The 15,677-nt window shown below is 44.6% G+C and overlaps 1 protein-coding gene across 3 annotated transcripts in view; it reads left to right on the forward strand.

Annotated features, from left to right (window-relative positions):
• Window positions 1-486: 486 nt before the first annotated feature.
• Window positions 487-15,677, forward strand: part of RGS12 (regulator of G protein signaling 12) — a 169,584-nt gene continuing 154,393 nt past the window's right edge. Inside the window, exons 1-2 of one of the 3 annotated variants that reach the window (XM_019479123.2) lie at window positions 487-579; window positions 8,818-9,023. The gene's annotated coding sequence lies outside the window, so the exon portion shown is untranslated. The remainder of the gene's footprint in view (window positions 580-8,817; window positions 9,024-15,677) is intronic. The other 2 variants (XM_006262642.4, XM_059721535.1) reach the window with 2 other exon arrangements.

The following is a 15,677-nucleotide window of genomic DNA, read 5'->3' on the forward strand; positions in this document are numbered from 1 at the left end:
AACAAGTCAGACACTTTTTATTTCAATTTCACTTTGCCCTATTCACGAAACTTATGAATCAGTTGAAGAAAGAATAAAGTTTTTAATAACTCCCTCCTACCCCCAATGGCTGCAAAATTATGCAGCCCTCTAAAGTGTGGGGTTGCCTGGTCTGCCCTCCCCTGAGAGCCCCCACCCTTTGGACACCACAGCCCACACGTGCCCCACACCCAACTCAGCTGCTCGCCCCAGGGGAGCGAGGCACTGGGGTCGGAGCCGCGCCTGCGCATTGCAGCCCCCTGCTGGCGGGGGACTGGGGGTGGTGTCCTCCTCTCTAACCCCCGTGCTGGGGGAACTACAGCTCCCGGCGTGCAGCGCGCGCGCCAGCCCCGACCACCGGCGGCGGGCTCCAAGCGGGGCATACCGGGAGCTGTAGTTCCCGCCTCGGGTATTGTCTGCCTGTCCGGGGGCCGGGCGGCCGCTGAGTGACAGCTCCCTGCAGCCAGTGGTCGCGGCGCGGCCGGCGCCCGTCTCCTCGGTGACCGGGGCCGCCGGCGGCTCCCGAGGCGGAACGGGGAGCGCTGGGACGGAGCCCGCGCGGTGAGTGAGGCGGGCGGGACCGGGACCCCCCACCCGCGCTTCGGCCGCTGCTGGCCCGCGGGCGTGGGACGGGGCGCGCGGCGCCGCCTTTTACCGCTGCTTTTCAAACGGCCGCGGCGGCTCCGCCCGGCGCCCTTCGCCTTGCGCCGCGGCCCAGCCCCGCGCCTCCCCGGGCTGCAGAGCCCCTCGGGACCCTGCCTCCCTCCCGGGGGCTGCGCCTCGGTGCCACCCCGAGGGGTGCAGGGGAGCGGCCCCGGCCCCGCCCCGCCCTGCCCCTGTGCTGAGGGGGCCGCTCAGGGCGTGTCTGGCTTGGGACAAATACAAGACAAAACGGATGGGAGGGAAGGTTTAAAACAAGGGCACCAAGTAGAGAGCGCTGGGCAGCACCCTCCAGCGTTGCCAACTCTCGTGAAATGTTGACGTTGTTCTTAAAGTCTACACACCGGGAACGTGAGCAACTTTTCTCTTTCTTGTGTGTGTGTGTGTATATATGTGTGTGTGTGTGTGTGTGTGTGTGTGTGTATATATATATATATATATATATATATATATATATATATTTGTGTAGATATATAAATGAAAGAGCTGTTTTTCACGTTCCCGGAGCGTGGACTTTAAGAACAACGTAAAAAATCACGAGAGTTGGCAATGCTGGGGCTCCCAAATGAGTCCAAGGGGCTGGCGGACGCTGCCCGGTGAAGCTCGGCTTGGAGACGGGAATGGCCCGTGGACCAAGGACCCCGTGGCACCTCCTGGCCAGAGCCTTGTTCCTGGTGAGGTAGATCACAAGCTTGGCTGGGGCCAGGTAAAGTTGACCAGGAGGTCTTAGGATTTAGCGGGGCCAGGGGTGGGGAGTCCTGCAGCCAGAACCGCATTGGGAGCGTCTGGGGGCGGGGGTGAAGGAGCTGGTGTCTGCAGCAGGTAGGTTTGCACCAGGGTTTTCCTCTGCTCAGAAGGGGCAGGTATGGGGCAGGGGAGGGGGGTGTGGTGTGATACTGGCCCCTTTGATATGTCATGAACTCATTGGCCTTGGCCCATCATGAAATCTGTAAGCTCCCCTTAAGACAGGAGGCCACTGGGGACATACCAACTAATTGCTTGGGGCAACAAAAAAGAAAAAAGGAACGGGACTGAGGTCATAGGTTAATAACTAGAGATTCAGAGGGAGACACCGAGCAGAGCGCATTGGCCAGCGCCCACTGCCCCCTGAAGGAGTCAAGGGAGCCTGTGGATGCTGAGCAGTGAAACTGCCTGGAGATATGAGCAGAGGAGTGCCAGGAAAGCAGCCCTCCACTCACCTGGGTTCCTCTTGGCCAGAGCCTACTTCCTGGTCTTATAGATGGTCAGCTTGGCCAGAGCCAGGAGGAGATTGACCAGCTGGTCCCGGGACTTGGTGGGGCCGTGGACAGGAAGCCCGTAAGAAAAAGGGTGCAGGGAGAAGTGCAGCCAAAACCACAGCAGGAGGTTTTGGAGGAGGTGGTGAAGGGGCTGCAGCCTCACTTCTTCAGCAGGTAGGTGAGCGCCAGGGTCTTCCTCTGCTCAGAAGGGGCAGGTGTCTGGGTTGTGCGATATGATACAGGACACTGGGCGATATAGATCTATCGTTTGACCCAGATGGTGGCAATTCTTATGTATTGTCACACAACTATTTTAATGCAAGTCAAAGCCTGGGATAGTCAGCTCTGAGTTAAACTGGTTGTCTGTTTTTAGCCCATGTTTAGCCAAGTGTTTGGCATGTCTCGCACCTGCCTGTCCTTGTCGTGTCCTTGAGGGGTACGCATGAGTTACTTTGTGTACAGAGAAAGCAAATGAGATGGACGTACAGGTTATTTGCCTGCCATCAGACAGACCTGCTAGCAGGGCCAGAATTTAGAAACCCATCTGAATCCCAAAGCACCACAAACATCTCTGAATGGATGTATTCCTGAGGGGGTGTTGTGTATTGCTGTTCCACGTATTGCTGTCTTCAGGCATAGTAACCGTTTGAAAACATTTTAGCAGCTGCCAAGTAAATTGTACTACAATTGTATCTGACGTCAGTAGAAAGTTTACCTAGCGCTATAAACCATTTAAAGATAAGGTAGTTTTAGGGTGGTGTAGGTTCAGGAATTGTAAGAGGCAAGGATTACTTGGGGTGATATCTTTTATTGACCAACTGCCTAGTTTTGTATGCAAGATATTCTTCAGGTCTGAGCAGTAAAAGCAAGCACAGCATAAGAGAGAACACTTTGAAGTGGGGGAGAGAGAGAGAAATTCCCAGGGGTAGCAGACAAGCAATTAGCAGAAGAAGCTGGTTATTCTGTGAGAAATGTGCTCCTAATGATGTATGTCCTTTATTTTTTCTGTGAGAGTTTATTTTGGTGTACAGTTTTTCTTGCCCAGGAACCAGGAGGACATTTGGTGCATTGGATCAGGTACATCACTCTTTGAGAGAGGCATGTGTAGGATCCATGGATTCTGATGGGCTTGTTTTGGGAAGTGTTGATTGTAGTAGCAGTGGAGATGTGTTGACAGGTTAAGCATTTCTTGCTCGGGCAATTCTGTATCCCACTTGATGTCTTGGGCAGTAGGGAGTTTGCTTCTGATGGTGAGTTAGGCAAGGTTAAGGGGTTCTTTGAAAGCCAGGAGCAGAGGAGCTGGGAAGTTTTCTCTTGGGATCTGGTCTTTGCCTAGTATCAACTGTAGTTGGCTGGCCAGTTCTGGTGTGGGGTTGATCGGTGACCACCAGGGCGTGTAGTCACGGGGGTGGTGCTTGTATTGTAGCAGGTTATTGCATGGTATTTGGAGAGCTCTTCTAGCTTTATGGCCTATTTCTCTATGGGAGTGTCCTTGTTGGAAGATTTTAGGCTGGCCAGGTAGGCATTGCAAGTGTTCTCCTCAGGATCTGAAGGCCTGACTGTAGATTACAGCTTTTTTCATGTGCTGGGGATGATTGCTGGATGTAAGTATGGTGGTCTGTGGTGGTTTGTAGGGTGCCATCCTGCATGTGGATTGCCCTATCTAGAAAGCTGATGTTAAGTGTAGGAGTATTGCAGAAAAAGTTTGATCAAGAGGTGATAGTTGTTAAACTTGGTTGAAGTCAGTAAGTCCACTTACCTTTAAAGTCCACTTTAAAGATGAGCGAAGTCGCAAAGGGAGTAACAGCCTGAAGACCTGTGTCAAGACTTCATTTGGCTCCTTGTGATTGTTGAGGTGCCAGACAGGAAAAAATAAATACTTTGTCACAAGGTAATCTTTTTAGCAATGAATGTGGACAAATGCTGTCAGGAAGGGAAACATTCTTTATAGGTGACTGACTTTTTAAAAAGTTTGATTTATATTTATTTTTTTTAAAGCAAATATTTGTTTTAATCTATGAGTATGAATAAAACCCAGTGATGAATAAATAATAGGTTTTGGTTGATCATTTTAAATATAGCTAACTATATTCTGGCTAAGCAATCTCTTCTGAAATAGAAAAATAAAAGTATATTTGCTAATCATGAGATACTAATGAACATCCTTAGTGGAAATACTGCTTTGATCCAGTTCCTGAAGAACCAGTGTTCACAAAAACAGACTATTGCAACCCTGATTGGCACTAAGGCTAGGTACAGACATTTGGGGAAGTTAGACTGTGTTAAAAATGGCCACCCAGTCAAAGGTAAATGGGATGGGGGAGTAAGCAGGCTCAGAGGGGGGGATCGGTGGTCTGCGGGATAGATGGGGGAGCAGGCAGTGTTTATGGGAGTGATGTGAGGGGATGGGGGGGCAGGAGGGATGGAGAGGCAGGTGGCATCAGGAGGGATCTGCAGGGTGTTGCTGGGGTCCTGGAGGGTTTGGTGGGATCAGGGTGTCTCGAAGGGTCCATGGGCAGGCTTGGGGGGAGGAAGGGGGGGACAGACGACCAGGGGCTATTTTTAACCCCCTAACTCCTCCCTGCAGTGACCCTACACCCTCATTCCCCCCCCCCCGAATTCTTGCTTGTTCATCTCCTGGCAGTGGCAAATGCTGATAAATCTGGCACCTAGAGCAGCTTGTGGTAGGGGCTGGCTGGTCTTGTGGGGAGCAAAGCAAAAAGCAGAAAGTAAATTAACAATGATTTTCTTCTCTCCACAAAGCCTCATCCCTTTCCATCCACATTTAAAATGAATGCTATGAATACATGTAATGTTTGTAGAAGACAGGTATAGCCTGAGGCATAGTTTCATCCCAGATCCTGGCTGTAGTTGCTGTTTGTTGTGCCTTGAATCTAAACCCCTCCCCCTCCCCCCCCCCCCCCCAAAAAAAAAAAGTCTGCCACAAGTATAAATCAGAATGTGTGCTGGCCAGAAGGTGGTGAGTTTTGTTTCTGAATAAAATATTTTAACCTCTTCTGTATAGCATGTTGTAGTTTTGTGACATGGCTACATGTGGTGCAAATCCAGCTTTGTGACTTCAGTGGACTTGCGTTAATGTGATTAAAAAGCATTTGGCCCACATTTACACAGGACAGAATTTCTTTCTGGAATGTGTTCATTTTTTGACGTCATAAAACTAGTCTGCTTGCAGTCTCAGGGTTGTATTGAAAAATAGTGCTATGTCAGTATTGGAAAAACCTCTCTCCAAATTATAGTGTTAGTGCTATATTATTAACCCTTTAACATTGGTGTAGGTTGTAGCCATGTTGGTCTAAGGACATGGGCAGACAAGGTTCTTTGGGTAAATCTGACATCTTTTATTACATAATATCAGATTTACCCAAAGAACCTTGTAACCCTTTAACAGGTATTTGGAAATATCATAAAATTATACTTTTGCGTAGGATCTGATTAATGTTTATATTTTCCAAACTTAATTAATGGACCTGTTTTCCTTTGACATACATGCAGGCATTTGGCATGCAAATTTTTTCTTCAGTGAGGCATTATTTTGATATCAGTTTTACTATTCTACCTAATGATGTTACCAGGGGTCCAAATAGAGCTAATTAAATCAAACCATGTATGGGTATTATGCTCCAAGCATTGTTGTAAGCATTATAAATGGTTTAACTAACATTACCATTCCTAATAATTAAGACCCAGGGTACTTATTATTGGAAATGATTACATTAATATGCTATAGCTCGTTGGTTCACAATGTTCTGCCCTCGCAGGCCAGATGAGTGGCATGGGGCCAGGCCATGGCCCTCTACTTGGATTCGCATACCTGTATTGGGTCCTGTCCTGCCCCTACCTTCTGGGATCAGGTCCTGGGACCATTTACCACCCCTGCCTGGCCCTGTCTGCCAGGATCTATCCCTAGGTGCTGCTAGGCTTGCAGGACACCTCATGAGTCTAGAAATTTGGCAGCAGGAAAGCAATGGCACTTCTTGCGTGCAGCCAAATTTTCAGACCCGTGGGGAGTCCTGGGTATAGCACCCTTGCTATATAGGTCATTGACTGCTCATTAATCTCAAAGCATCTCTTAAGTGAAGCCCACTAGAGAAGGGATAGACCTATATGTTGTCGGGACCGAGGGCGGTCTGAGGCTATGGCCAGTAGCCCGGACCGTCAGGTGGGGTTTTTCCACAACGGAGTAGAGTTAGGCACGGAAGCGTATTGGTTTTACAAAGAAAGCTGTACTTACACTGCCGATGGTCACAGTGCAGGAAGGAAACTTGCTTGAGTTGCAGTTGCACACAAACAAACACAAGTGAGATCTCTTCCGAACCGAACCGAGATGAGTCATCGATGTACGACTCCACGAGCGCTTCACACGGGGGATACGCCAAATTTTCCACTATGACGGGGAGTGGCTAGAAGCTGATCAGGCCTCTATGTCCTCCTCCAAGACACACGCAGAGTTTGCTAGGCTCCACAGCGCGCTCAGAGTTCCCCATGAGATAGTTGTGGAGTCCTCCAACTTGGGCAGAAACTGCTCTAACCTTTTATACGGCTAGCGAGCCAATTGCTAGCTGCTACGTAGGAATAATTTAGAATTGACCAATAGTGGGACACTAATTTGCATACGTGTGGCGGGAGCTCTTTGCACCAGGGTTTTCTCTCTGCAGCTGAGAAATCCACCGTGCAAAGAAAGCTCCGTGTGGCGGGAAAATTCCAATGTGCCGAGGCACTAAAAATCATTGGGTTATGACATATGTAAGGCAAAGAATTGGATTGGTTAATGTATTTAAACCACCTCTTTAAGCCTTGTATGGACAGCAAAAGTATTGTTTAGAAAAGTTGAATTATTTTTTTTAATTTCTTATCATTATGACAGGTAAATAATTACTGCATTGAAACAATTTACAGAAACTATTGTACTCTGCACTGAAAAATCACAGCTATTGCATACAGAATGCAAAAACAACATCTTTTGTCAGAAAGATGAAAAACCAAAAATTTGGAGCAAATGGATGTCTTCCATGAAGCCTCTGGAATATTTAGGCTCTGGAAGGTCATTAAAGTGATCCCGTTCTGGAGTTGGGTTTTCAACTGAAAGAACTTTTGCACGTAATTTTTTGTGCATACAAAAGAAATGCTGAAATAATGTTTTTGAGGATTAAAGTCAAGCACTCAGTCAGGAAATACCAGAAATAAGATTGATTTCAGTCTTAAATTAGCCATCTCGTACATGTGTATTTTGATACAATTTTTAATTGCATCATCATAAACTATTATTTCCACATTGTCTCAGTCTTATGAATACAGTGGATGCTGGTCAGATATTTGATATTTTGTTTTACCCTCATTATTCACATTGGCCACACGCTTGATTTACTGCATGCTATTAAAACCCTGTCTAACTCTGAAGACAGGATTATTAATTGCCTCTTGGCTTTTCTGTGGCACCAATCACTGTTATCTGACCACTTCAGAAATATTAATGACTTTATTTTTACACTACGTCTGTTATGTGAGTAGACATTATTACCATTTTACTGACGGGGCACTGAGACATAGACAGATAAAGATAAAAAATAGTCATTAATTTTGGGTGCCCAGCATGAGACACCTAGGTAAGACTAGATTTTTCCCTTATAGAGCATTGTTATGTTCACAGCGATTCTCTCTTTGACTTCAGTTGCAATTGTGAGTACTCAACACTGGTCTGTCAGCCTTCAGGGAAGGGAACATAAAATCAGTAATTAAAAAAAGAAGAATGGATATTTTTATAAAAACACCTGCTTTGAATAACTCTGGATTATAGTAAATTAAAATGGATTGTCATCATTTTAATTTTAAAGTAAATGAAAAATAATACATAGTGCATGTTTGATGCTTCAGTTTTAATGCAAGTCCAGTCATGGTACTGGTGAAAATCATAGCTTAAGACTCTGGAGCATTTGTTGAAGTTCTAACCCAGCTTTTGACAGCAGGTCTTTTGCAGGTATAGAGTGAATATTTTCTCCATTGCAATTTATTCGACAAGTTCACTTCAGTGACTAGTTCCCTGAAATCTGAGAAGCCAGTTGGGAGCTGAAGAAGTAGGAAAGTTTATTTTCCTGTGAATAAAGAAGTCTGTGAATAAAAAAAGTGTAAGAGGATGAGTTCTGGTGGCCTTCAAAATTGGAAGGATATGATGAACAGAAATGAGAAATTCAATTCATTAAATTCAGATAATACTTTCTTTGTATAATGAATCGGTTCTAAATGTTTTTATAAATATTTTTCTTGTGTTCCCAGAATGTTTAAAATTGTTTAATATAAAAAAGCATTTTAAAAAACTGGTTTTGTGCCTTTCAAATTGAATTCACATTTGTATCCAAATGCAGATAGGCACAACTGTAGTATAACCATATATAGGAACTGTTCACCATTTTCTAACATAAAGAATAATTACAAATCTGAACAAACGCATTTACATAAATACATATTGTATCCTTCTGGTTAGCAAAATTGTACCAAATGCAATGGTTATGTTTGGCTGCAGATCAACTTGTTTCAACATTTTTAACCATTAGGAATCAGCATTTCTTGAGGAAAACTCTAAGAATATAAACACAAAGCAAGATAAAAATGTATTTATTTAAATCTAGATTTTCTGATTGTTGATTTGAATCATGATTAAAATTACTTTCATTTAAATCGGTCCTGATTTAATTTATAACACCCTACTTGTAATGTCTGACATCAGGCCACCAGAAAGTGAGAAACACATAATCAGTGATCCTTCCTCCCCCATAGAAAATGTGTTTGAAATGATTTCATTACTATCACATAGTAAGTCTTGGCAGAGGTAGGGGTAGAATCTAATTCTCCAGGGTGGCATTCAATTGCCTTTCTCTTCTTGCAGCCTTGTTCTGCTTCATTCCCTTCACACCTTCAAAATTTACAATGGATGTGGCAGAGGGTCCTCTTCATAGACCACAGCCTGATTCGTCCCAAGCATAAGTCCATCTGTGCAATGACCAGGGCACTTGTCTTGTGGAAAAAATGAATGATCAAGTAATTAAGATGATCAATACATATGTATGAGTGGAGCAAACTAAGATTACACAGGTAACTAATTCTGTAATTTCTTAGCTCTTGAATGTCTATTTTGGCAATCTTAATTGCGTTCCTTTAAAGAAATGGTTTGGCTTAGCAAGGAATGTGTGTTTTGAGTGTGTCTTTCTGAATTTTTCATTGCTTGAAGGGGGAATGGGATAGTTTGCCCTGACTTCAGACTAACATGGCTACCCACCTCTGCATTCCTAGCAGACAGCAAACATCTCTGAAACCTACTGGTAGTCTCACCTTTCCTCTGACAAGTTACTCTTAAGTGCCAACCTTAGAGACTTTGTTTGCAGAGGAAAGGTGAGACTAGGATTTTTGGTTCCAATCCAGGCTTTGGAAGGGACTGTACTGTAGTGGGCATATGCTCTTCTGTTCATTCTTTGTTAAAATTTAATGACTTTGCCTTATCCCCACCAACTTCATTGTCTTCTCCACTCTTGTCTTCTTGCCCCAGTTCTTTTTTTTTCTCATCTAGTTAATTCCATTTTTAAGGCTTCTTGTCTTAATTTCCCTGGTCTATCAGTTCCAGTTTTTCTCCTTATATACTGGCTGGCTGTTATAGCTGATTTTCCTTCCTCCTGTGTTCTAGTGGTTGCTTCTTTAATCTGTCTACACCCCAGCCACTGCCAGTTGCCTCCCATCTCATCTCTTAGGTCTCTGCCCAGCCAGTGCCAGTATCTCTGCCATTTCCTACTCTGTTTGCCCAGTTGGTCCCAATCTCTGTACCTTCGAAATTTCCTTTCCTACCTAGCTTCCAAATTTCCTTTCCTACCTTGCAGCTTGCAGTCTTAGTCTTGCTCCCTACAGGATGCTAGTCACAGTCTCTTATTCTAGGTCTCCCTTGCACTTATTTCAGCCTTGTCTCCTCTTATCAGGCAGCTTCCTCTTCTATCATGGTTTGGCTTAGCAAGGAGGTCATTTAAGGCACAGAAAGGACAGGCTCCTTGCTCTGTCTTGTTATATACTTAGCTCATAGTCAAAAGTTTCAGTGCTGAAAAAATCCTTTTCAGCCTTGGGTTGGAGCATGCTCAGACTCTTAGCTGTGTAGCACTAGGAAGTCTGTACTGAACAGAGGTGCACCAATACATCGGTCCGTATCGTATCAGCACCGATAAAAGAAAAATTGACATGGTCAGCAATTGGCTTTTTTTGGCTAAAGTGGCCGATTAATGTTGCCAAAAAATGCCATGTGCATGTGTGCAGTTGCAGCATGCACGTGGCTAGGAATGCAGCGTGGCAGCTTGGAGAGCAGTGTCTGGCTGGGAGGTCGGGGGCAGGAAGGGGCGTTGGGGATGGAAAGGGCGTGGGGGGGAACAGATTGAACCCCCGCAGTGAGGGAGGGAGTGGGGCTAGGGCAGGAGCAGGCACTGCACAGCCAGGATGGGGCAGGGTGGGGCACAGAACCGCATCTTGTACGGTGGGGAGGGGGAAGTGGGGGGGCTTCTGCTACTGTGTGCACCCTGGGGCAGGTATGGGGGGCACATGCCCCTGGATCTGTGCGTGGGGCGAGGGTGAGGCACTGCATGCTCAGGGCTGGGGGCTGCACCAGCCTCTTCTTGGCGGAGGTAGGGAACTGGGCTGGGGCAGTGGGTGGGGCAGGCAGTGGCAGTGCTGGGAAGGGGAGCTACAGCAAATTTTGGGGTGGCTATAGCCTCTCCCCCACAGCTTCCCTCTCCCAGCGCTGCCACCGCCATCATCCATCCTGCCTGCTCCGAGCGCAACCTGGGCCCAGGTCCTCCTCTGGTAAGAGCCCGGCACAGCCCCGGCCCTCGGTGCGCAGAAGAAAAATGAACATAAGTGGCAGCCTGCCCTTGCCCCATATACAGATCCAGGGGGCATGTGCCCCTCACACCTTCCCAGGGGTGCATGCAGTGATGGGTGGCACCTCCCCACTCCCCGCTTGGACAAGCTGCAGCTTGTCCCACACCCTGCCCCACCCCAGCCGTGTGGTGCCTGTCTCTGCCCTACTCCCTCCCTCACCATGGGGGCCTTGATCTGCCCCCCCATGTCCCTTTTAGTAGACACTGAGACATTTTCTGCACAGTTAATTAGATAACTGTGCAGTAAACTTCTTGTATAGACGTGCCCTGTCTCTGCAAGCTTTTATAGTCTGTGTGGCTTCTAGAGATTGTAAACAAGCCTATCCAGTGTAACTTTCCTGGAAAAGGCACTACAGGCAACCCACACTTAACGCTGTTTTGCTTAGTGCTGTTTTGCTATAACGCTCGTTTTACATTGATACCTAATTCCACTTAGCACTCAGTAAATTTTGTTATAACACTCACGGTCGCCATCTCGGTTCATCAAAAACTTTTGGTTTCGCTTAAAGCTCTTCTGCTTAACACAGAGCGCTTAGTGGGGGTTGCCTGTATGCATTTCAGGCCCTCATATTTTGGATGGTATTTCCTTTGCCTTAAAGGTTTTCCCCTTCTTGCTGCTGGACAGGCAGATGACTAGATTTTAATTCATGAATCATGAAACAAAATGTCACCAGTAGTCTTTTAATATCTTTTTTGATCACAGTCTTAAGTACACAATACTAGAGAAGTAGGCTCTTCTCTTAAACACTTATTACTAGAAGTGACCTCTTCTGAAGACAGAATTTATTTTGGTGCTTTAAAGAAGATTCTCCACATCAATTATTTGATGCAACTATTTAGAAAACAATCTTTTCAAGCTACTTTAAACTTCTCTAGGGGTACTACAGGGATATTGCATATCTGCTGGTTTTACTTCTTTGTTCTACATTCACATCTTGATTTTTATAGCTTTGTATTTCTTCGTAAATTAATATTTTAAGAGCAGAACTTGATCTGTTAAAAAGGCTACATTTTACAATTAAATTAATTTTAGTTGCACAGATTTAATGATTTCTACAGTTTTATGTAGTAAGCCACCTACTGCTAGTTCAGAAAATTGAATTAAAATATATAGTTTGTGTGCTCGTTGCAATTTATAGATGTTAGAATTCTTATGTAGCAGGCAGAGCCTTTTTAAAATTGAATAACTTTTTGCTTCTTTGGATGTGTTGGTTTTGTTTTATGCTGGTTATTTTTTTTTTTTTTAATTTAAGGCAGGGGCAGGCATTTATTTTGGACGGAGGGCCGCTTACTGAGTTTTGGCAAGCCATTGAGGGCCGCATGACAGGCAGCCAGGGGCAGATAAATATTAGTTTTCTAAATTTTTTAGGGGCCTCGTGGGCTGGATAGAATGGCCTGGCGGGCCGCATCCTGCCCACCCCTGATTTTAAGGCATTTTAACCCAATAAGATACAGGCATTCCTCTGAAATAACTCAGCTTATATGAGTGCTGTATGTGGAGCAGGCCTGTTAGGCATCCAGGTTTCAATGTAAACCTCAACAATTAGTAAGTTTAAGGTAACTTCTTTCTATATGATATTACTGAAATCCATTGTTTATAGCTTTTTCAAACGCTTATCTTTTAAAGTTACTGGTTTTCATTGCCAACTCTGTTAATACTGGAAGCATGTGGAGTTTACTTTTTTGGAAGTTTTAGTTTAAACTAAAACACATGGAAGTTAGAATGATTCTGACTGGCAATTTTTTTGTGCATTTCTGTGATTATTCTAATAAAGTAACTTTTTGTTACTGTATTTTTCTAGTGTATGAGAGACAGTTTTTCATAAGACAACTCCTTCCCTTCCCCTGCCTCCCAAAAAGGTTTAAAATTGTGGGATTTTTTTTTTTTTTTTTTTTTTTTTTTACTATAAATTTGACTGACTACTACTACTTTTATAACAATGATTTAATTTATTTTTCATTATGTAGCTTTGGTGTATAAGATATGTCTTAATTATGGGTCGTCTTTTTCGGGGAAAAAATATATATCTTATGCTCTAGAAAAGATTTTTATGGTTTTTATCCCTGTCCCATTTATAATTAAATATCCATTGTATCTAGTTATGATTAAAGAATGTAAATGGAGTGCATTATGTAGTTTTTCAGGCTTTCAAACTGAAAAGCAAGAACACAAAATTCAGTGAATCTAATTGAATTTACCAACTAACTTTATTTACATTGTTTTGCACATGTATACCTTTAAACTGATTAATGAGTGGTATTTTAATAGTTAAGTAAACAAAATGCTGCATTTACCCAAATCTACAACGATTTCAAATTTCAAACTACCCCACAATAATTAGATTTTATATATGGAAAATTTTATAAACTTGTTATAATTTTCTAGGTATAGAATCTAATTATCACAGGGTCATATTAAATTTGTTCCCTCCACTGCTACAGTGGGGAAAGCAGTGTTAGGGAGGCTGGGGGCTGGTGGGGGCAGGCAGCCACAGAGGGGTAGGCCCTTTACTCCCCGTTCTCCCTGCAGCCTGCCTGCCCCGCCCCCAATAGTGCCTGCCTCTCCTGCCACGTGCCCCCCATTAGTCTCAGTGCTCCCTGCTTAGGAGGGAATAGATTCATAGATGCTAAGGTCGGAAGGGACCTCAACAGATCATCGAGTCCAACCCCCTGCCCTGGGCAGGAAAGAGTGCTGGGGTCAGATGACCCCAGCCAGATGCCTATCCAGCCATCTTTTAAAGACCCCCAAGGTAGGGGAGAGCACCACCTCTGTTGGAAGCCCATTCCAAGATTTGGCCCCCCTCACTGTGAAGAAGTTTTTCCTGATTTCTAGCCTAAATCTGCTCTCTGTGAGTTTGTGACCAAAGGCTACCCCTTTCTCTTCCTGTGGATATTTCAGCTATCCTAGAGTTTAAGTCCCCTAACATATGGCTACCATTTTAAGATCTTTTTGCATTGTGTTCCAGTCCTAGACAGAAGGGGAAAGAAAGCAGGTCTATTTTCATAGGGTCTAGATCCCTTACCAGCAGACCAGGATCCAAATGAAAGCAGGAGCACAGCTTTTTGCTTCTGTTCCTACACAGCCAACCTGTGTTTGTGTTATATAGTTTAGGGGAGTATACTGGTCTTCCCTTTTCTTTGTACTTTCAGATATACCTTCAGAGGAATACTTTATACAACCTTTTATATGGTCTTTCTCTAGACTGGCTTCCTCTCTTATTCATGTTATCCTTGTTTGCTGCCTTCTATGAGCAATTACTCCTTAAACCTTTGTTAGGGAACCTAATACTTTATCTACATTCTTATATCATAGCTAAATCATAGAAACCGCATACCTTGGAGGTGATGGGAAAGAAGTTGCTGTGTCCTTCTCATGTTTTCTTCCACATTTCCTGTTTATGTAATTTTTCTCACCCCTCTCTTTCTTATTCATCCTTTCCCACCACCCCTTTCTTTATTCTCAATAGTTCTGCAGACCACTAATTGCTTGTTTTAAAGTAAGGGAATGAGCACGATGCAGAACATTGTTGTTGTCCCACATGCTCAGTCAAGCATAGATTTTAGGGTAGATGTGATTCATTTTGCGGTCAGGTGAATAGTCTGATCCACTAACATGAACACTTTAAACTGACTTTTATGAATTAAATTTGTATAACTCATCTATTTGTACCAAGTGGTTTGTGTGCCAGTCTGCCTAGCTACAGTTTTATTTTTTAAAAAGCCTAGGGCCTGTAGGTGAAATTGAGCCTGCAAAGTGGTTTAATCTGGCTCATGAAGGTCCGATCCAGTCTGGAGGCACAGGCATTGGTAGCATGGAGCTGTGCCATGCTGCCCCTCCCCATCTCTGTTGAGTCTGCTGCTCTGCCAGGTCTGTGCTTCTCTTGCTGCAGAAGGGTTGGGTATCTAGAGTGAGAGTGAGTGCAGGCAGCTGGCTGATCCCGGGGTAGAGTCTTACAGCCAGTCCGCAGCAATGGCTGGGTCTCAAGCTCTGGCCCATGCAGGCAAATGGTTGTAACCCCTGTTATAGGTCAGTAATGGTGTTCAGAGCCAGCAGTCTATTGCAAAATTTTATTTGATTAAAAAGCTATTGCCAAGCAATATAAGTGAGAAACTAGCTTATTTTCAAATGCAGTATATTCAATGATATTTCTTAAATTCAGTAGGTGAAATAATGACATCTACATCTGTTATTTATTAAAATAGAATTAGTCATGTTACAGAACACTGAAACTCACAGTGACTCTTGTTATGATAGTAAATGTCTTGGGTTTACTTAGTAGGGTTGGAATGGTATAGCTGTGATGGTTCAGGAAATGTAGGAAAGATAAGGTTTTTTTTTTGGAGATATCTTTTATTGGAGCAACTATATATTTGCAAGAGATGATGGACAGGCTTTTTGGCACAAAATGCCCTTTTTAGTACTGTGGCAGGGCACTGTTGGTGCCTGCCACTTTAAGGGCTGGGTCAGGAATCCAGCAGATACCTGATGGCAGCAGCCATTTTGAGAACTAAGTATATAAAGGCTGCAGTCTGCTGCTGCCAGCCCAATTGGAAACATTGCCTGGCTGAGCTGCAGCAGGAACACTAGGAGGTAGAGGGAAGGAGGCTTTTGGTCCTGGGCATGACCTAAAACTGTGCCCTGCCAGGGATGGGTGGCCTAGTGGGACTCCTAGTGGCATGGGAGCCCCCAGGAAATGCCAGGCCAGTTACCACCCTGGTGAAAGGTGGGTCGGGGTGCCTTAACCCCAGCTCCCACAACCAGGTGGGTAACCCCATAGTAGGGCCGAGAAGGAGGACCTGTGTTAGAGAGAGTGGGTTAGATGCTCAGAAGCCTGAC

Source organism: Alligator mississippiensis, chromosome 2, assembly GCF_030867095.1.
Source record: "Alligator mississippiensis isolate rAllMis1 chromosome 2, rAllMis1, whole genome shotgun sequence".
Classification (NCBI taxonomy): domain Eukaryota; kingdom Metazoa; phylum Chordata; order Crocodylia; family Alligatoridae; genus Alligator; species Alligator mississippiensis.